The following is a 21,417-nucleotide window of genomic DNA, read 5'->3' on the forward strand; positions in this document are numbered from 1 at the left end:
TTTTTGCAATGTGAATGTATTTCAAAGCAGCCAGCTCTGTTATGATTCAGATTTATTATTTCAAACCAGACACTGTTCTTTTAAAATTGTGAACTTCAAGACAACCTGATTTATATGCTTTTAAAGTAACATGAAAATACTCAAAGAAGACAAATACATGCTTGTTTTATTGTGCTTTGCTTTATTGTGCTTCACAAATATTGCCTTAAAAAGGCAGTTTATTTATTTATTTTTAACAAATTGAAGGTTTGTAGCAACCCTGTATCAATTGTCTTTCTGGGCCATTTTTTCTAACAGCATGTGCTCTTTTTGTGTCAATTACATTTTGGTAATTCTCACAGTATTTTAGACTTCATTATTATTATATCTGTTATGGTGATCAGTGATCTTTGATGTTATTATCGTTATTGTTTTGGGGCACTGCCATATGAATTGTATTCGTATAAGATAGCAAACCAAATTGATAAATGTGTGTGTTCTGACTGCTCCACCGAACAGCCATTCCGTGTGAAGAGTCGTACATCTCTTACCTTAAATCAAAAGCTAGGAATGATACATTGGAAGGACATGCAAGAAAAAAAAAGCTAGAAATGATTAGGCTTAGTGAGGAAGGCATGTCAAAAGCTGAAATAATCCAAAAGCCTAGGGTGAAGAGTCGTACATCTCTTACCTTATATCAAAAGCTAGAAATGATACATTGGAAGGACATGCAAGAAAAAAAAGCTAGAAATGATTAAGCTTAGTGAGGAAGGCATGTCGAAAGCTGAAATAATCCGAAAACTAGGCTTCTTGTACCAGTTAGCCAAGTTGTGAATGCCAAGGAAAAGTTCTTAAAGGAAATTAAAAGTGCTATTCCAGTGAACACACAAATCAAAAGAAAGTGAATTAGCCTTATTACTGATATGGAAAAAGTTTTAGTGGTCTAGATAGAAGATCAAACCAACCGCAACATTCCCTTAAGCCAAAGCCTGATCCAGTGCCAGGCCCCAACTCTCTTCAGTTCTGTGAAAGGTGAGAAAGGTGAGCAAGATGCAGAAGAAAAGTTGGAAACCAGCAGAGGCTGGTTCATGAGGTTTAAGGAGAGAAGCTGTCTCCATAACATAAAAGTGCACGGTGAAGCAGCAAGTGCTGATACAGAAGCTGCAGCCAGTTATCCAGAAGATCTAGCTAAGGTCATTGATGAAGGTGGCTGCTCAAAGCAGCAGATTTTCAATGTAGACAAAACAGCCTTCTATTGGAAGAAGATGGCATCCAGGATTTTCATAGCTACAGAAGAGAAGTCAATGTCTGACTTCAGAGTTTCAAAGAACAGGCCGACTCTCTTGTGAGGGGCTAATGCAGCTGGTGACTTTTGAGTTGAAGCCAGTGCTCATTGTCCATTCCAAAAATCCTAGGGACCTTAAGAATTATTCTAAATTCAGTCTGTCTATACTTTATAAATGGAACAACAAAGCATGGATGACAGCACATCTGTTAATAGCATGGTTTACGGAATATTTTAACTACTGCTCAGAAAAAAAAATTCTTTTCAAATGATTACTACTCATTGACAGTGCACCTTGTCTCCCAAGAACTCTGATGGAAATATACAAGGAGTTTAGTGTTATTTTCATGCCTGTTAACACAGTGTCCATCCTGCAGCTCATGGATCAAGGAGTAATTTAGACTTTCAAGGCTTATTATTTAAGAAATATTTTTGTAAGGCTATAGCTGCCATGAATAGTGATTATTGTGATAGATATGAGCAAAGCAAATTGAAAACCTTCTGGAAAGGATTCACCATTCTAGATGTCATTAAGAACACTTATGACTCATGGGAGGAAGTCAAAATAGCAACATTAACAGGAGTTTGGAAGAAGTTGATTCCAGCCCTCATGAATGACTTTGAGAAGAGATTCAAGACTGCATTGGAGGAAGTAACTGCAGATGTGATAGAAACAGCAAGAGAATGGCCGGGCGCGGTGGCTCGCGCCTGTAATCCCAGTACTTTGGGAGGCCGAGGTGGGCGGATCATAAGGTCAGGAGATCGAGACCATCCTGGCTAACACCGTGAAACCCCATCTCTACTAAAAATGCAAAAAATATTAGTTGGGCATGGTGGCGGGCGCCTGTAGTCCCAGCTACTCGGGAGGCTGAAGCAGGAGAATGGTGTGAACCTGGCAGGCGGAGCTTGCAGTGAGCGGAGATCACACCACTGCACTCCAGCCTGGGTGACAGAGTAAGACTCCATCTCAAAAAAAAAAAAGGAAAAAAGAAAAGAAATAGCAAGAGAACTAAAATTAGGAGCAAAGCCTGAAGATGGGATTGAATTGCTGTAATCTCTTGATGAAACTTTAGTGGATGATGAGTTGCTTCTTATGAAGGAACAAAATAAGTGGTTTCTTGAGATGGAATCTACTCTTGGTAAAGATTGTTAAACGTTGAAATGACAACAAAGGATTTAGAATACTACATTAACTTAATTGATAAAACAGTGGCTTTAAAGGGTTTGAGAGAATCAACTCCAATTTTGAAGAAGTTTTACTGTGGGTAAAATGTTATCAAACAGCATTCCATGCTACAGAGAAATCTTTCATGAAAGGAAGAGTCTATTGATGCAACAAACTCCATTATTGTCTTATTTTAAGAAATTGCCACAACCACTCCAACCTCCAGCAAGTACTACCCTGATTAGTCAGCAACCATCAACATCAACAGACAAGACCCTCCACCAGCAAAAAGATTCTGACTTGCTTAATGCTCAGATGATTGTTAGCATTTTTGGCAATAAAGTGTATTTAAAGTAAAATGTGTACATTTTTTAGATATAATATTGCACATTTAATAGACTGCAGTATAATGAAACATAATTTTATATGTACTAGGAAACCAAAAAATTCACGTGGCTTGCATTATTGCAATGTTTGCTTTATTGCAATAGTCTGGAACTAACCCATAATACCTCTGAGGTATGCCTGTATATGTAGCTAAATATTGCAAGGTCTTTAACCAAGGTAATTTATCTCCAAATCAGCTGGAAGAACACCTATGGATGTATACATCCTGAAAGAATCTTAAACAATGTTCAAGAGACATAATTTTACTTCCAAATTTTCATTAGAGATCTTCAGAGGTCCTCATTTTACCTTTCGAAGACTTCAGCTATTTTAAACAGAAGATATTCAGTATGTCGTTTGAATTTTATATTCTGAAACATCTCAAGTCTATTTTAAGGAGAATTTTCATCTTTTCAGAATCTCTGTAAGAGAGCTGTCTTCCATCCAAGTTTTGATGAGGACCAAACATTTCTGTTTAGGTTCATTGTAAATGGAAAATTTAGATACTTCTCGTGTAGGACAGATTTTGGCCGGGTTCCCCTGTCTTCTCTGCCAACCTTATAAGGTCTCTTACAAGGCCAACCTTATAAGAGTTGCAGTGCCTCATTACCTCTCTCACTCCTGTTAAAAAAAATTAGGAATATGTTGATATTGCTGAAAATATTGCAGGACTGGCATTATGAAGCTTATATCATAGATTACCTAAATTGCCACTGGACAGTTCTGTTCAGCCTACCACTCCCCATCACTGTGTTCAAGCCACTGAGATTTCGCTTTCATTGCTCTTTTTCAGTTTATAGTCTTTAAATTTCCCCTTATGTGGGGTAGTTTCTCCAGATCTTTCCATCAAGCTTCTTTATTGCTGTTACACTTTCTAATTCAAAACAATTTTGCCTTTTTCAAATGCTGCCAATCTTGTATCCCCAAGCCAATCATTTCACATTGTTTTAAAAAATGATTTTTGCTTATTACAAATGCTTTTGTGGGTCACATTTGGCGATGACAATATAAACTTTAAAATCGTATGTGCATCTAAAGTGATAATTTATTGTTATAATTAACCAAGTTTAATATACACTAGAGTTCATTTGCTTATAGATATTATTGATTTTATCAATCTTACCTATATTTTATAACAATATTAGATTTGGGATACTTTGTTTTATTTCTTAATCAGATTTATTTGGCCTACCTTGGTTTGGCTTCTCTTTGATTTGATCCTAATTCAAATTTAATGTCAATTTCTTGAGGCTTGAGCCAACATTTTATGGTATACATTAATACCGTGGGACAGATTTCTGATCTTAAAATATTATTCAGAGTTCTAGGATAGAAGTTGGGCCTCAGGGACACTGAGAACTTCTTGATATTGTTCGTAAAACTTTGTATGTAGGTACATGTGTGAATTTTTCTGGGGAGATAATTTAGCCCTCATTAGATTTGCATATTTCCTATCTTTGTTAATGGTACATTCTTGGAGAGTGCTAGATTACAAGTCACTGATTATCTCTTCAGCCATCTCTGTTATACCATTTAAGACATCTTAAAAAAAAATCAGTGAGTATGTATGCTACATGTGTAAGGTTTCCAGTTGATTCACTTTTTTTTTTTTTTTTTTTGAGACAGAGTCTTGCTCTTTCACCCAGGCTGGAATGCAGTGGCTTAATTTCGGCTTACCACAACCTCCACCTCCTGGGTTTAGGTGATTCTCCTGCCTCAGCCTCCCGAGTAGCTGGGACTACAGGTGTGCGCCACCATGCCCGGCTAATTTTTTTTTGTATTTTTAGTAGAGACAGGGTTTTGCCATGTTGGCCAGGCTGGTATCGAACTCCTGACCTCAGGTGATCCACCCACCTGTGCCTCCCAAAGTGCAGGGATTACAGGCGTGAACCACTGCACCTGGCCTCCAGTTGATTCACTTTCATATTTTCCTGTTCTATTCTTTGCTTCATGGATATTAATTCTTCTGTCATGTCTTTGAGGATTTCAATACAGTCATTTTTTAAAGTTCTTTTCATATTTAAAAAATTCTGTGATTCCTTGGGAATGAATTCATTTAGTTGGTCTTCTGTGGCCCTCAATTTCCTCTAGTGCTTTTTAAGATTTTTTTGGAGCTCATCTTATTGTGCATGTTTTCTCCTCAGAAGCCATGTGGGTTTTGTGGTTGTCACAGCCCTGGTCCCACAGGGTACATTGCTTTGAACTGAGTTAGGAACTGGCAACCACAAATCATCCTCATCCATAAGGAGCTGGGATTCCTTCTTCTGGATTCTGTTACCAATTTGTGAGTTGAGAGTAAAGATATTAGCCTTTTGTTTGCCATGTTGGCTTCAAATATTTTCCAGGTATTATGTTGCTTTTAATTTTGGACAAGGAATTTTTTATATTAAGTGTTAAGTTTTATCAAATTATAGGTGAAAATTTCTTATGATTTATTTCATGACCATTATGATTAGCATTATCTTCAAACCAAAGATGTGATATATATTCGTTCATATTTTCTTCTAGTTTTTTTTGTTTTTGTTTTTCCGTGTAGGCTTTTAATTTACCTGATATGATCATTAATATAGGTTCTCGTACACACAGGAGATACTCATAAATCCAGTTCTATTTTATGCATTTTAAATTTTATCCATTAATTTATTCATTTTTGGTGCACATGAAGTAGGGATTTAGTTTTAGAAATTATTTTCTAGGATTTCTTTTACACCCCATCATATCTTTTACTGTGTGTCTCAGAAATCACAGATTAGCAGCCTTACATGTACTTGATTGAACAGGGGTTTTTGTTTGTTTTTTTATAATTCAAATTACTTGCCAATACTAGTGTGATTTTATATTAAATCTGGATTTCCACCTTCTTCTGAACAATCAGATGAGGTGCCCACATTACCACATTGGTCTCACATTCTTGCATGGCACTACAGTTTCCTGGATGGAGTAATAGGCATTGTGACCTTGAGCGTAGCTATCTTTTATCATCCCACTTATCCTGTTGTTCTTGTACAAATCTGTTTACCTTTACACTGCCTACTTGGCTCCTGAGGGCATCTGAGTTTGTACCTCCTGCCAGCTGTTGCCTGCTTTACATTTCTATGGTGAACATTTTCCTCTTAATCTTCTGCCGTTGTGTACCTTTATGTGGAGCATTAGGAGAATTTGGTAGGATATGGTGGCAACATTCCTATTTTCAAATATAAGAAAAGGTACATTTTAGTTGTTTCATGCTCAAAGCTTTGGGTGACATTATGCGTACTTGTCATTGGGCTATAACTGTGCAAACTGCACTGCACTAATCAGCTAAAATTCAAATAATTAATAAAAAAGTGAAAACCCTACTTCTTTTTGGTGAAAACCAGGAACGAAATATGATTCAGATATTTTAGGATTATGAAAGCTGTTCTCTGTGAGCTACTTACTCGAGTTGGGTGAATTAATTTTTCTCAGGCAGCTATGTTCCATTTATATTTCCCTTGGGAATGTAAATGACTAAATGACACCTTTTGTAAGATTGATGAGCAATTTAGTGCTTGCAAAGACTAGTTTACTTTCAACTGTCAGACATATCTTACAGGAGGCAGTGGGGAATTTGGAAAGGTCTAGAAGTTTTTTGTTTGTTTGTTTGCAGTCCAGTATATTTATAACTTCTGCAAGCAGAGGTAGAAACAGAATTATTTTCTGGGAACACTTGTTTCTTTGCTTAATAGTTATTATTCAACATTAATGAATGTTACTGAACATGTGCGATGTGCCTACTTCTCTCTCAGGTATCATGTGATACAGAGAAGTATAAGACATAGTCCTTAAGAGTGATACAGAATCACCGGACAGCAAAGACTACATCTGAGAAATGGAGGAGGAATAGATGAATAGGGCTTGTCTATAACAATAATGGGATTTGATAGGACACAGTGGAAGCTTATAATTTTACCATTTAGTAGGAGAGTAGGGGGATAGGGGAGTAGCAGAATTCAGCTGAATGGGATGAGATTGAGGAGCAGAGTGATAGTCAATAGAGAAAGGAGACTTTCTGGAGCAATTGACTTCATTGCTTTAATGGCAAAGACCACAATTACTTTTGCACCAACCTGATACAATGAAAGAGAAGCAATGGATTGGGAGGCAGGCTGGAGGCATTAATTGTGATAGACGGCACTTTGATTGAACCCACAGTTGAGTTAGCTGAGGAAGCTGCAGAGTGGGAGGTTGCTAGGTTTGCGGGTATGAGGAGTTGGTGAGGGAATGGACATAGTTACATACACTGAGGCAGTGAATGTGTAATACTGAGTAGATAAATGTGAGATAAAAAGAGAATGATGTTGTGCTCGCTTTAGCGGTACATACACTAAAACAAGGATGGTGTTTAATACTCAACAACACAGGACTGAGTCCTAAAGATAAGTCTGTTAATTAATTTCAGACTGTAGCATAAGAGGCCAGGAGGAGAATAGGGTTGGGCCAAGCCTAAACTAAATAGAAGAAGCAAAGATCTCCATTGACATGGTGATAGACCAGGAAAGAGTTCTAGATAAGTTAGTGCCATACAGCTGTAGTTTAGTCAGAATGTATCCAATGCTAAATAGGCCAGAACAACGGGATAGCATGCTCAGACTTTATGGGCTGAAACACTAAGGATAATTCTGAGTGAGTAGAGTCAATGAATTATTCCATTTAGATGTCCTTGCTTTTTGAGAATCACCCTTAAGACACTCAGACAGCCTAGATCAGTCTTAAAAGGCTTGTTAGTCTTAAAAGGCTTGTCATAGTTCACCCAGGGATTTCTAGTAGTCATATGAGGGCAGTACTTCAGCCAAAAAGAAAAGACCTTTTGCCTTGCTTCTGAGGTTGGAGTCCCTTTTGACTGAGGAGACCCTCTTCTCTGACTCTGACGTCCTTATCTTCAGTGCTCCTTTACCCTTAGGGGCCAGGGCAGAGATGAGTTGCCCACATCTGGATGTTGCCCAGTTTTAGTATGTAGGCATGCGGATCTCCTTTATGGAAGATAGTAACCATTGTTTGATGCTGCAGGAAGGCGTAGGAGGAGAAGGAAATTAATTTTTTCATTGGGTGAAAGGCATAGCTAGGAAAAAAAGGTTTTGAGCTTTCTAGAATCCTTAAATCTGGACCTTTGATACATAATAAAATTTGAAAATGTTGAATTTGAAAATGTGTGTATTGCTTAAATGCAATATGCTCACTTAGTGGAGAGGGGCATTGGCGATAGATATGTGCATGAATATCTTCCTTTTTTTTTAGTTTGCTTTTTGCAGTAGGAATATGTGCCTCATTGTGCTTATCTTACACATGATTTAGTATTCTAATCATTTACGAGGCTATACTTTTTTGGGTTTTACTTTATTTTTAATTTTTATTTTTTGTAGAGACAGGGTCTCCCTATGTCCAGGCTGGTCTTAAATTCCTGGGCTCTTGCCTCAGCCTCCCAAAGTGCTGGGATTACAGGTGTGAGCCACCGTGCCCGGCCTGGGTTTTAAATTCTTTTAAAATACACTTTAGGTTCACCAGTTCTTAGAATTTGGCCCATGGATCCCTGGTGGTCCTTTAGATACTTTTAGGGGGTCAGTGAGGACAAAACTATTTTTATAAAAATAATAAGACATTATTTGTCTTTTCCATTGGGTTAACATTTATATGCAAAAGCAATGGTGAGTAAAACTGTGTATGGCCAGTATGAATCTAGACAGTTGCAACTAAAAAAAAATTTTTTAAAGGCAGTTTCACCTAAGAATGTTCTTGCTGAGTAGCAAAAATTATTAATTGCGTTTAATCTCAACTTCTGAGTATATGTATTTTTAATATTCTGTGTAACAAAAATGGGAGGTGTGCTTGAGGCACTTTTGCTGCATATTGAAGTAGGTCGACCCAAAGAAACGTGTTTGCATGATTATTTAAGCTGTGAGCTAAAGTAGCCCTTTTCTTCCATGGAACACCATTTTTTCTTGAAGAATGATTTAAGGACAAACTTGTTTTCATACTTGGGTGTTGACAGGCATTTTCTTGCAAATAAACAAGTAAACTTGTCACAGCAAGTACAACAACTGACATTATTTACTGCTAATCATAAATTTCAAGCTTTCAAGCAAAAATAGAAATTTTGGAAAACTCACATATATTATCAGGTGCTTGACAGAGCACACAGTAGGATAATGAACTTCATTTTCCCCATTTGTTTTGTTTTGTTTTGAGACGGAGTCTGTCTCGTTGTGTTGCCCAGGCTGGAATGCAGTGGCGTGATCTTGGCTTACTGCAACCTCCGCCTCCTGAGTTCAAGCGGTTCTCCTGCCTCAGCCTCCCAAGTAGTTGGGATTACAGGTGCCTACCACAGTACCTGGCTAATTTTTGTATTTTTAGTAGAGACAGGGTTTCACCACGTTGGCCAGGCTGTTCTTGAATTCCTGACCTCAAATCATCCACCCGCCTTGGCCTCCCAAAGTGCTGAGATTACAGGTGTGAGCCACCATGCCTGGCCTCCCAGTTTGTTTTTATCTATCACATTCTCTGTGAGGTATAACTTATATGCAAAACCTGCACATACTTAAAAGTATACCACTAGATAACTTTTTACATATATACACATGCCTGTGAAACCATTATTGCCTTCAAGATGCTGAACTTTCCATTACTCCTCAAAGTTTCCTTATGTCCCTTGCCAAGCCATGCTTAAAGACTTTTCTAGGGAGATGGGGGTGATATTAATTAATGTGTTTTTAATGTTGCTGCAAAGGACATGGTTTTGTTCTTTTTTATGTCTGTGTAGTATTCCATGATGTATATGTATCCCATTTTCTTAATCCAGTTCACCATTGATGTGTACCTAGGTTGATTCCATGTCTTTGCTATTGTGAATAGCAAGCACAGTGATGAACATATGAGTGCATGTGTCTTTTAGGTAGAACAATTTATTTTCCTTTGGGTATATACCCAGTAATGGGATTTCTGGGTTGAATGGTAGCTCTGTTTTAAATTCTTTGAGAAATCTCCAAACTGCTTTCCACAGTGGCAAAATGTAATTCACATTCTCATCAAAAGTATGTAAGTGTTCCCTTTTCTCTGCAGCCTGAGCAGCATCTGTTGTTTTTTGACTTTTTATTAATAGATATTCTTACTGGTGCAAGATGATATCTCATTGCAGTTTTGATTTGCATTTCTCTGATGATTACTAATGTGGATCATTTTTTCATATATTTGTTGGTCACTTGTATGTCTTCTTTTGAGAAGTATCTGTTCATGACCTTTGCCCATTTTTTAATGAGTTTTTTTCTTTTACATGTTGATTTAAGTTCCTTACAATTTCTGGAAATTAGACCTTTGTTGGATGTATAGTTTGAAAATATTTTCTCCTATTCTGTAGGTTGTCTGTTTATGTTTACTTTGTTGATAGTTTTTGCTGTGCAGAAGTCCTTTAATTAGGTCCCACTTGTTAATTTTTGTTTTTGTTGCAATTGCATTTGGGGACTTAGCCAAAAATTCTTTGCCAAGGCCAATGTCGAGAAGGGTATTTCCTAGGTTTTCTTCTAGGATTTTTATAGTATACATGTTACTGTAAAGTCATGCATGGAGAAAAGATCCATTAAAAATTCAAGATAGATCAAGAATGTAGAGTATAAAAAGTTCCTTGGTGTGTTTTAAGATTCTACATTGCAACTAAACTTGAAGAAACTATAGCTTGTCATGTTTTGCTATAGTATCAAAGAATATCCACAATTATCTTAATTTAGTAAATGTTTATCAATATAACCCACGTAAACTAAAGCTCTAGGTGGATGGGTAGGGGTGTTGCCAGTCATTTTGAAGAGTATAAAGGAGTCCTGAGGCCAAAAACGTTAAAAGAAACCTCTGCTTTAGTTCATGGGTCCAGGGAAACCATGAAAAAATGTAATCTGTAAATAGTTAACTTAATTTTGATCAATATTTTCAATACTTTCATAAATTAATTTTGATGGCTATTAAGCTATCTCCATGTTAAATATGAATTGGTTTGATAACTCTCTAATTTTTTTCCCCTCCTTTAATTTCCATTTGAGCATTATGTGGTAAAAATGTAACAAGTAGAAAAATGCCCCAGACAGACAGGAGCATATCTATGTGAAATGACTCATTTAAAAATCATTATTATGTGAAATAGATATTATGTAATACAGGAATGTCTCTTGTATGATAGGCAGGACCAAAACATTTGCGTTTTTTTTTCTTTCTTTGCACAGGCTAACAGGGATATGATTAAGAAAATTTCATCTCTACTTAGACCGATTAAGATGAATTTATTTCAAGCATTTTAGAAGAGGGAACAGTGAAAAAACAGTTTGTTATCTGAGAGAACTGTATACTTTTTTTTCCACTTGAAAACTTAGCAGTTAGAAATTTTCTCTGTTAAAATTATGGAGTAATTTATTTAATAAGAGCTGACTACAAGGTATTTATTTATTTTATGACATACAAATTGGGTGACCATATGATTTATCATCTAAATGGTATACTTTTAAGTGTAAAAGGGGATCTGTTACTTACTAGGCTGGGATAAAAGAAGAAAACCAAGACTATCCTGGCTTAACTGGGACTTAGGTCACCCTACCTGAAAAAGTATAATGTTCTTGAAAAAGTGGAACCTTTGACGTGCTAAATACTCTATTTTAATTTCAGTCTTGTTTCTTTTTGTATCCTAAGTGTGCCCTTTATATGTTTCTTTGATGAAACATGCCTTCTAAAAAGAAAATGTTTAAAATTTGTTGTTATATGCCCCTAATAAAAATGAAAAGCAACTAATAATTGGAACTCTCAGCTTACTTCTTTACATCTGCCAAAGTTAGACGAAGCTTTGGGATAATTAACTGAGAAAATTAATCTTAGTGATGGCTCACTGTATTTTAACTGGTATATCAGCTGTTAATCCGGATGCTAACACAAAGGGGCAGCTGTGGCTCAGGCTATTTTGAAAATCCAACCGTCTGTTGGTTTCAAACCTTATGATTTATATTAGACATCTTAGGAACCCTGCATATTAAAGGGGCGGTGCTAAGTTTATCTGAAAAATTAAGCATCACTACTAAAATGATGCAGTAGTAAGGTATTTCATGAGTTATTTGTGGAGCCTTCAGTTGGAAGTTTATCGTAAAAAATATGAAGGTAAATACTGAATTCCAAATAAACAGGAAAAATAAAACCGTGTGAATGAAATTCTTAGCGTGCAGAGTCTGGTCAAACAAAGCCATTAACAAAATAATGAATTAATAGTTGCCAAAAGTTATGACTGCCTAGTCCATAACATTGCCTCATTGCCTCTGAACACATTTTTCACCACATTAATCGATGTTTATTAATGTTTTAAAAGTGCTTACCACAGTGCTTGACATACAGTGTTATGAAATCATTACTGGCCGGGCGGTGGCTCACACCTGTGATCCCAGCACCTTGGGAGGCCGAGGTCAGCAGTTAAAAACCAGCTTGGCCAACATGGCGAAACCCTGTCTCTACTAAAAATATGAAAAGAATTCGCCAGGCAATCCCAGCTACTTGGGAGGCTGAGGCAGGAGAATCGCTTGAACCTGGGAGGCAGAGGTTGCATGAGCTGAGATCACCCCACTGCACTCTAGTTTGAGGGACAAAGCAAGACTGTCTCAAAAAAAGAAAAAAGAAAATGTTACTTATTCATATCCATAGCAGTGCTAGTCATATAGAATACTTACTGCAATAGTATTCTTTCCTAACATCAGAACATCAGTTTTCTATTATTTATTATTATTATTTATAATAATAATATTTATTATTAAAGATTTGCATTATTCCTAATGCTTTCCTTAAATTGGCAGGTGATCAACACTGGTGCATTTCAAAAGTAAAGTTGCTTATATGTGTGTGTATATATATAACTTATGTATACAATATTTTATATCATAGGCGAAGATAAAAACTTGGTTTAATTTTTTTGACTGGAAAAACAAAGTTGGCAAATCTGTATAATATAGTGTTATTTAAAAAAAATTGCTAATGTGGTGAAATCACAATAGACAGACTTATAAAACTCACTAAATTCTTCTCCATTTCAGTGAAACATGGAGGAATTGGAGAGGATGTAGAATAGTAGAAAGAGACGGAGAGAGAGCTCAAACTACAGAGGAAAGCATAGTGACCAGAAGTTCCTACAATCAGGCAGACCTTATTCTAATGGTCACTGTCACTTCCCAGTTTCCAGCTGAGCAACTTTTTGCACATTTTTGATGACTCAAAGCTCAGTTACCACATCTATAAAATGGGCATAATAATAGTTGTTACTTCATGAGGACTGAATGAGATAATGCATGAAAATCTCTTAGCATCATGCCTGGACATACTCAGTGTTCACTAACTGGTGCCTATTATTATTGTGGTAGAAATGCTACAAACTGTATATAGAATTCTTAAGCCCAGGACAAACAAGGCTCAAGAGTGACTTATGGTAGGGTTAGTCTAAGAAAATGTCCATTTCATCTTAATCTTACTAGGAGTACACTATTCTAGGCATTAGAAAAACCTTGAACTCTAAACGATTAAGATACTAGAACAAGGTGTTAAGGGATTTGTAAAATATCTAGTATCTTTTAAGATGGAAAAGAGCGTATCATTTATGAGGTTATCTAATCTGGAGGTCTGAATTACCTCATGAAGTTTCTTCTATCATTAGAATTTACGAAACCCCTATTTTGCATTAAATTGTATTTTAGTTTTTGTCACAGCTAGACCCTGATTACTATTGGATCTCTGATTAATTGGAAGAGAGGTTTTTAAAATCCAATTCAGTTGCATCCTTTGTTGTTATATAGTTACTCTTAAAATATGAATGGGGGTAGTGAAGTATGATTAGTGAGTAAATAGGTCTTGGTCGTCACACTGGCAGAGTGAATTTAGGATTCATGGATACTGCCTGAGTTACCAATTCATTCATAGCTGCCTGCTGGCATTTGAAGCATTGCTGACTACTGTGCACATAAAGGCTTCTCCTTTACTTTAAAACTTCTTCAGTTCAATTCTGGTTATTATAATTTATTTGTGCAACTTATTGAACAGATATCTATTGAGGGTACCAAGTGCCAAGCATTATGATGTGTATCTAAGATCAAAGATGGTAGGCAAACACAGCCGTGCTCTCAGAGTTTACTTTGTAGTGGGAAGTCATGCAAACAAACAATTACAATTTAAAGTGATACTGACTGTAATGAAGTTAATGGGAACCAAGTGAAGGTGCTTTTAATGCTGCCAGGGATTGTCAGGACAGGCTGCACAAAGGAGGAAAGTTTTGAACTGAAAATGAGAATGTTCAGTGTGGAGGGAGGCGAATGAAAGAGAGTTTCCAGGCCAAGAAAGCAGCATAAGCGACCCAGTGAAGTCTGTGTGGGGACATGTAAGTAATTCACTCTCCACATGAATTACTTATCTTTAAGTAGTTCAGATCTTTTTTTGTTTTTTTCAGTTTTAAATATTTTTATTTGCTTTTTATATGTACGCTTTTATTTCTATATGTTAACCATTTTCTTCTCTCTCCTGTCCATTTCTATTTTATATGCAAGCTATTGGAAGTTAACTTTACAATTCAGTCTTTTTTTTATGATGCAACTAGTAATTTCTTAAGACCATAAATTCCATTACAGTGACCCTGGTAGGCAACTCTATAAAGTTTTGGGCTACTTGTCATGTGGTTTTGATTTACATTTGTCTAATGATCAGTGATTTTTTATTTTATTTTATTTTATTATTATTATTTTTTTATTATACTTTACGTTTTAGGGTACATGTGCACAACGTACAGGTTTGTTACATATGTACACATGTGCCATGTTGGTGTGGTACACCCATTAACTCTTTATTTAACATTAGGTATATCTCCTAATGCTATCCCTCCCCCCTCCCCCCATCCCACAACAGGCTCTGGTGTGTGATGTTCCCCTTCCTGTGTCCGTGTGTTCTCATTGTTCAATTCCCACCTATGAGTGGGAATTGTTTAGTTTTTTGTCCTTGCGATAGTTTGCTGAGAATGATGGTTTCCAGCTTCATCCATGTCCCTACAAAGGACATGAACTTATCATTTTTTATGGCTGCATAGTATTCCATGGTGTATATGTGCCACATTTTCTTAATCCAGTCTATCATTGTTGGACATTTGGGTTGGTTCCAAGTCTTTGCTATTGTGAATAGTGCTGCAATAAACGTATGTGTGCATGTGTCTTTATAGCAGCATGTTTCATAATCCTTTGGGTATATACCCAGTAATGGGGTGGCTGGGTCAAATGGTATTTCTAGTTCTAGATCCCTGAGGAATCGCCACACTGACTTCCACAATGGTTGAACTAGTTTACACTCCCACCAACAGTGTAAAAGCGTTCCTATTTCTCCACATCCTCTCCAGCACCTGTTGTTTCCTGACTTTTTAATGATCACCATTCTAACTGGTGTGAGATGGTATCTCATTGTGGTTTTGATTTGCATTTCTCTGATGGCCAGTGATGATGAGCATTTTTTCATGTGTCTTTTGGCTGCATAAATGTCTTCTTTTGAGAAGCATCTGTTCATATCCTTCGCCCACTTTTTGATGGGGTTGTTTGTTTTTTTCTTGTAAATTTGTTTGAGTTCATTGTAGATTCTGGATATTAGCGCTTTGTCAGATGAGTAGATTGCAAAAATATTCTCCCATTCTGTAGGTTTCCTGTTCACTCTGATGGTGGTTTCTTTTGCTGTGCAGAAGCTCTTCAGTTTAATTAGATCCCATTTTGTCGGTTTTGACTTTTGTTACCATTGCTTTTGGTGTTTTGGACGTGAAGTTCTTGCCCATGCCTATGTCCTGAATGGTATTGCCTAGGTTTTCTTCTAGGGTTTTTATGGTTTTAGGTCTAACGTTTAAGTCTTTAATCCATCTTGAATTAATTTTTGTATAAGGTGTAAGGAAGGGATCCAGTTTCAGCTTTCTACATATGGCTAGCCAGTTTTCCCAGCACCATTTATTAAATAGGGAATCCTTTCCCCATTTCTTGTTTTTGTCAAGTTTGTCAAAGATCAGATAGTTGTAGATATGCGGCATTATTTCTGAGGGCTCTGTTCTGTTCCATTGTTCTATATCTCTGTTTTGGTACCAGTACCATGCTGTTTTGGTTACTGTAGCCTTGTAGTATAGTTTGAAGTCAGGTAGCATGATGACTCCAGCTTTGTTCTTTTGGCTTAGCATTGTCTTGGCAATTTGGGCTCTTTTTTGGTTCCATATGAATTTTCAAGTAGTTTTTTCCAATTCTGTGAAGAAAGTCATTGGTAGCTTGATGGGGATGGCATTGAATCTATAAATTACCTTGGGCAGTATGGCCATTTTCATGATATTGATTCTTCCTACCCACGAGCATGGAATGTCCTTCCATTTGTTTGTATCCTCTTTTATTTCGTTGAGCAGTGGTTTGTAGTTCTCCTTGAAGAGGTCCTTCATGTCCCTTGTAAGTTGGATTCCTAGGTATTTTATTCTCTTTGAAGCAATTGTGAATGGGAGTTCACTCATGATTTGGCTGTTTGTCTGTTATTGGTGTATAAGAATGCTTGTGATTTTTGCACATTGATTTTGTATCCTGAGACTTTGCTGAAGTTGCCTATCAGCTTAAGGAGATTTTGGGCTGAGATGATGGCATTTTCTAGATATACAATCATGTCATCTGCAAACAGAGACAATTTGACTTCCTCTTTTCCTAACTGAATACCCTTTATTTCCTTCTCCTGCCTAATTGCCCTGGCCAGAACTTCCAATACTATGTTGAATAGGAGTGGTGAGAGAGGGCATTCCTGTCTTGTGCCAGTTTTCAAAGGGAATGCTTCCAGTTTTTGTCCATTCAGTATGATATTGGCTGTGGGTTTGTCATAGATGGCTCTTATTATTTTGAGATACGTCCCATCAGTACCTAATTTATTGAGAGTTTTTAGCATGAAGTGTTGCTGAATTTTGTCAAAGGCCTTTTCTGCATCTGTTGAGATAATCATGTGGTTTTTGTCGTTGGTTCTGTTTATATGCTCGGTTACGTTTATTGATTTGCATATGTTGAACCAGCCTTGCATCCCAGGGATGAAGCCCACTTGATCATGGTGGATAAGCTTTTTGATGTGCTGCTGGATTCGGTTTGCTGGGATTTTATTGAGGATTTTTACATCAATGTTCATCAGGGATATTGGTCTAAAATTCTGTTTTTTTGTTGTGTCTCTGCCAGGCTTTGGTATCAGGATAATGCTGACCTCCTAAAATGAGTTAGGGATTCCCTCTTTTTCTATTGATTGGAATAGTTTCAGAAGGAATGGTACCAGCTCCTCCTTGTACCTCTGGTAGAATTCAGCTGTGAATCCATCTGGTCCTGGACTTTTTTTGGTTGGTAAGCTATTAATTATTGCCTCAATTTCAGAGCCTGTTATTGGTCTGTTCAGAGATTCAACTTCTTCCTGGTTTAGTCTTGAGGGGGGTGTATGTGTCGAAGAATTTATCCGTTTCTTCTAGATTTTCTAGTTTATTTGCGTAGAGGTGTTTATAGTATTCTCTGATGGTAGTTTGTATTTCTGTGGGATCGGTGTTGATATCCCCTTTATCATTTTTTATTGCATCTATTTGATTCTTCTCTCTTTTCTTCTTTGTTAGTCTTGCTAGCAGTCTATCAATTTTGTTTATCTTTTCCAAAAACCAGCTCCTGGATTCATTGATTTTTTTGAAGGGTTTTTGTGTCTCTATTTCCTTCAATTCTGCTCTGATCTTAGTTATTTCTTGCCTTCTGCTGGCTTTTGAATGTGTTTGCTCTTCATTCTCTACTTCTTTTAATTGTGATGTTAGGGTGTCAATTTTAGATCTTTCCTACTTTCTCTTGGGGGCATTTAGTGCTATAAATTTCCCTCTACACACTGCTTTGAATGTGTCCCAGAGATTCTGGTATGTTGTGTCTTTGTTCTCATTGGTTTCAAAGAACATCTTTACTTCTGCCTTCATTTCATTATGTACCCAGTAGTCATTCAGGAGCAGGTTCTTCAGTTTCCACGTAGTTGAGCGGTTTTGAGTGAGTTTCTTAATCCTGAGTTCTAGTTTGATTGCACTGTGGTCTGAGAGACAGTTTGTTATAATTTCTGTACTTTTACATTTGCTGAGGAGTGCTTTACTTGCAACTAAGTGGTCAATTTTGGAATAGGTGTGGTGTGGTGCTGAAAAGAATGTATATTCTGTTAATTTGGGGTGGAGAGTTCTGTAGATGTCTATTAGGTCTGCTTGGTGCAGAGCTGAGTTCAGTTCCTGGATATCCTTGTTAACTTTCTGTCTTGTTGATCTGTCTAATGTTGACAGTGGGGTGTTAAAGTCTCCCATTATTATTGTGTGGGAGTCTAAGTCTCTTTGTAGGTCTCTAAGGACTTGCTTTATGAATCTGGGTGCTCCCATATTGGGTGCATATATATTTAGGATAGTTAGCTCTTCTTGTTGAATTGATCCCTTTACCATTATGTCATGACCTTCTTTGTCTCTTTTGATCTTCGTTGGTTTAATGTCTGTTTTATCAGAGACTAGGATTGCAACCCCTGCCTTTTTTCGTTTTCCATTTGCTTGATAGATCTTCCTCCATCCCTTTATTTTGAGCCTATGTGTATCTCTGCATGTAAGATGGGTTTTCTGAATACAGCACACTGATGGGTCTTGACTCTTTATCCAATTTGCCAGTCTGTGTCTTTTAATTGGAGCATTTAGCCCATTTACATTTAAGGTTAATATTGTTATGTGTGAATTTGATCCTGTCATTATGATGTTAGCTGGTTAGTTTGCTCGTTAGTTGATGCAGTTTCTTCCTAGCCTTGATGGTCTTTACAGTTTGGCATGTTTTTGCAGTGGCTGGTACCGGTTGTGTCTTTCCATGTTTAGTGCTTCCTTCAGGAGCTCTTTTAGGGCAGGCCTGGTGGTGACAAAATCTCTCAGCATTTGCTTGTCTGTAAAAGATTTTATTTCTCCTTCACTTATGAAGCTTAGTTTAGCTGGATATGAAATTCTGGGTTGAAAATTCTTTCCTTTAAGAATGTTGAATATTGGCCCCCACTCTCTTCTGGCTTGTAGAGTTTCTGCTGAGAGATCAGCTGTTAGTCTGATGGGCTTCCCTTTGTGGGTAACCCGACCTTTCTCTCTGTCTGCCCTTAACATTTTTTCCTTCATTTCAACTTTGGTGAATCTGACAATTGTGTGTCTTGGAGTGCTCTTCTCGAGGAGTATCTTTGTGGCGTTCTCTGTATTTCCTGAATCTGAATATTGGCCTGCCTTGCTAGATTGGGGAAGTTCTCCTGGATAATATCCTGCAGAGTGTTTTCCAACTTGGTTCCATTCTCCCCGTCACTTTCAGGTACACCAATCAGACGTAGATTTGGTCTTTTCACATAGTCCCATATTTCTTGGAGGCTTTGTTCGTTTCTTTTTATTCTTTTTTCTCTAAACTTCTCTTCTTGCTTCATTTCATTCATTTGATCTTCCATCACTGATACCCTTTCTTCCAGTTGATCGAATCGGCTTCTGAGGCTTGTGCATTCGTCACGTAGTTCTCGTGCCTTGGTTTTCAGCTCCATCAGGTCCTTTAAGGACTTCTCTGCATTGGTTATTCTAGTTAGCCATTCATCTAATTTTTTTTCAAGGTTTTTAACTTCTTTGCAATGGGTTCGAACTTCCTCCTTTAGCTTGGAGTAGTTTGATCGTCTGAAGCCTTCTTCTCTCAACTTGTCAAAGTCATTCTCCGTCCAGCTTTGTTCCGTTGCTGGTGAGGAGCTGCATTCCTTTGGAGGGGGAGAGGCGCTCTGATTTTTAGAGTTTCCAGTTTTTCTGCTCTGTTTTTTCCCCATCTTTGTGGTTTTATCTACCTTTGCTCTTTGATGATGGTGACGTACAGATGGGGTTTTGGTGTGGATGTCCTTTCTGTTTGTTAGTTTTCCTTCTAGCAGTCAGGACCCTCAGCTGCAGGTCTGTTGGAGTTTGCTGGAGGTCCACTCCAGACCCTGTTTGCCTGGGTATCAGCAGTGGAGGCTGCAGAACAGCAGATATTGGTGAACAGTAAATGTTGCTGCCTGATCATTCCTCTGGAAGTTTTGTCTCAGAGGAGTACCCGGCTGTGTGAGGTGTCAGTCTGCCCCTACTGGGGAGTGCCTCCCAGTTAGGCTACTTGGGGGTCAGGGACCCACTTGAGGAGGCAGTCTGTACGTTCTCAGATATCCAGCTGCGTGCTGTGAGAACCACTAGTCTCTTTAAAGCTGTCAGACAGGGACATTTAAGTCTGCAGAGGTTTCTGCTGCCTTTTGTTTGGCTATGCCCTGCCCCCAGAGGTGGAGTCTACAGAGGCAGGCAGGCCTCCTTGAGCTGCTGTGGGCTCCAACCAGTCGGAGCTTCCCAGCTGCTTTGTTTACCTACTCAAGCCTGGGCAATGGCGGGTGCCCCTCCCCCAGCCTCGCTGCCGCCTTGCAGTTTGATCTCAGACTGCTGTGCTAGCAATGAGCGAGGCTCCATGGGTGTAGGACCCGCCGAGCCAGGCGCGGGATATAATCTCCTGGTATGCCGTTTGCTAAGACTGTTGGAAAAGCGCAGTATTAAGGTGGGAGTGACCCAATTTTCCAGGTACCGTCTGTCACCCCTTTCTTTGACTAGGAAAGGGAATTCCCTGACCCTTTGCGCTTCCCTGGTGAGGCAATGCCTCGCCCTGCTTCAGCTCACGCTCGGTGCCCTGCACCTGCTGTCCTGCACCCACTGTCTGACACTCCCCGGTGAGATGAACCCGGTACCTCAGTTGGAAGTGCAGAAATCACCCGTCTTCTGCATTGCTCACGCTGGGAGCTGTAGACTGGAGCTGTTCCTATTTGGCCATCTTGGTTCCACCCAGATCTTATTTTGTAGGGAATGGGAGTCATCAACATTTTTGGAGCTGGAAATGACATGATTAGATTTGTATTTAAGAAAAGACACTCTGCTGGTACAGTATAAGCATGATGGTTGAGGGGGAGCAGGAAACTGATCAGCAAGACCAATAAGTAGGCAGGAATGGTAGTCTAGGCACGTTATGATAATTGCCTGCACTTGGCATTTGCAGTGGATGGAGAAGGAGAAGGAGGAGGGGTGCATTGCAGATCTCGGTAGGCAGGAGAATCAATATTTTAAGGTTTTGGATAGATTTTGAAAAACAGAAGAGAACCCTAGGTTGGCTCCCAGATTTGGGGTTTAGACAACTAGGTAGACAATAGTGCCCTACACCAATTGGTGGCACAGGATAAAAGAGAAAACAGATTTTGGTGACAAGAAGATGATGAATTCCATTTTGGGCATATGAAAGCAGCTGTGGCCCAATCAAGGGGCTTGTTGAGGAGAGAGGTCCAGGACATAGATAATATATATATATATTTATATGACAGTTATAGGATTCAGTGGCATTAGGTTAGTAGTTCAAGCTATGGGTATGAATGAAATAGCTGAAGGTTACCTGGGAAACCTAGAACTTCAGATTTGCTTTGCAGCTAGTTACCTGAGATATGTATTGTACAGAAAGGACGGAGACCTTAAACAAGAGGCTATGATAGAGATAAAAGGTTTTGGAAATTATTT

General features: G+C 38.1%; 1 protein-coding gene across 4 annotated transcripts in view; it reads left to right on the plus strand.

Moving 5' to 3' along the window:
- AKAP7 (A-kinase anchoring protein 7) overlaps positions 1-21,417 on the plus strand; it is a 160,441-nt gene that overhangs the window by 96,626 nt on the left and 42,398 nt on the right. The gene's annotated exons all lie outside the window — the stretch shown is intronic.

This window comes from Pongo abelii, chromosome 5 (assembly GCF_028885655.2).
Source record: "Pongo abelii isolate AG06213 chromosome 5, NHGRI_mPonAbe1-v2.0_pri, whole genome shotgun sequence".
Taxonomy (NCBI): Eukaryota; Metazoa; Chordata; class Mammalia; order Primates; family Hominidae; genus Pongo; species Pongo abelii.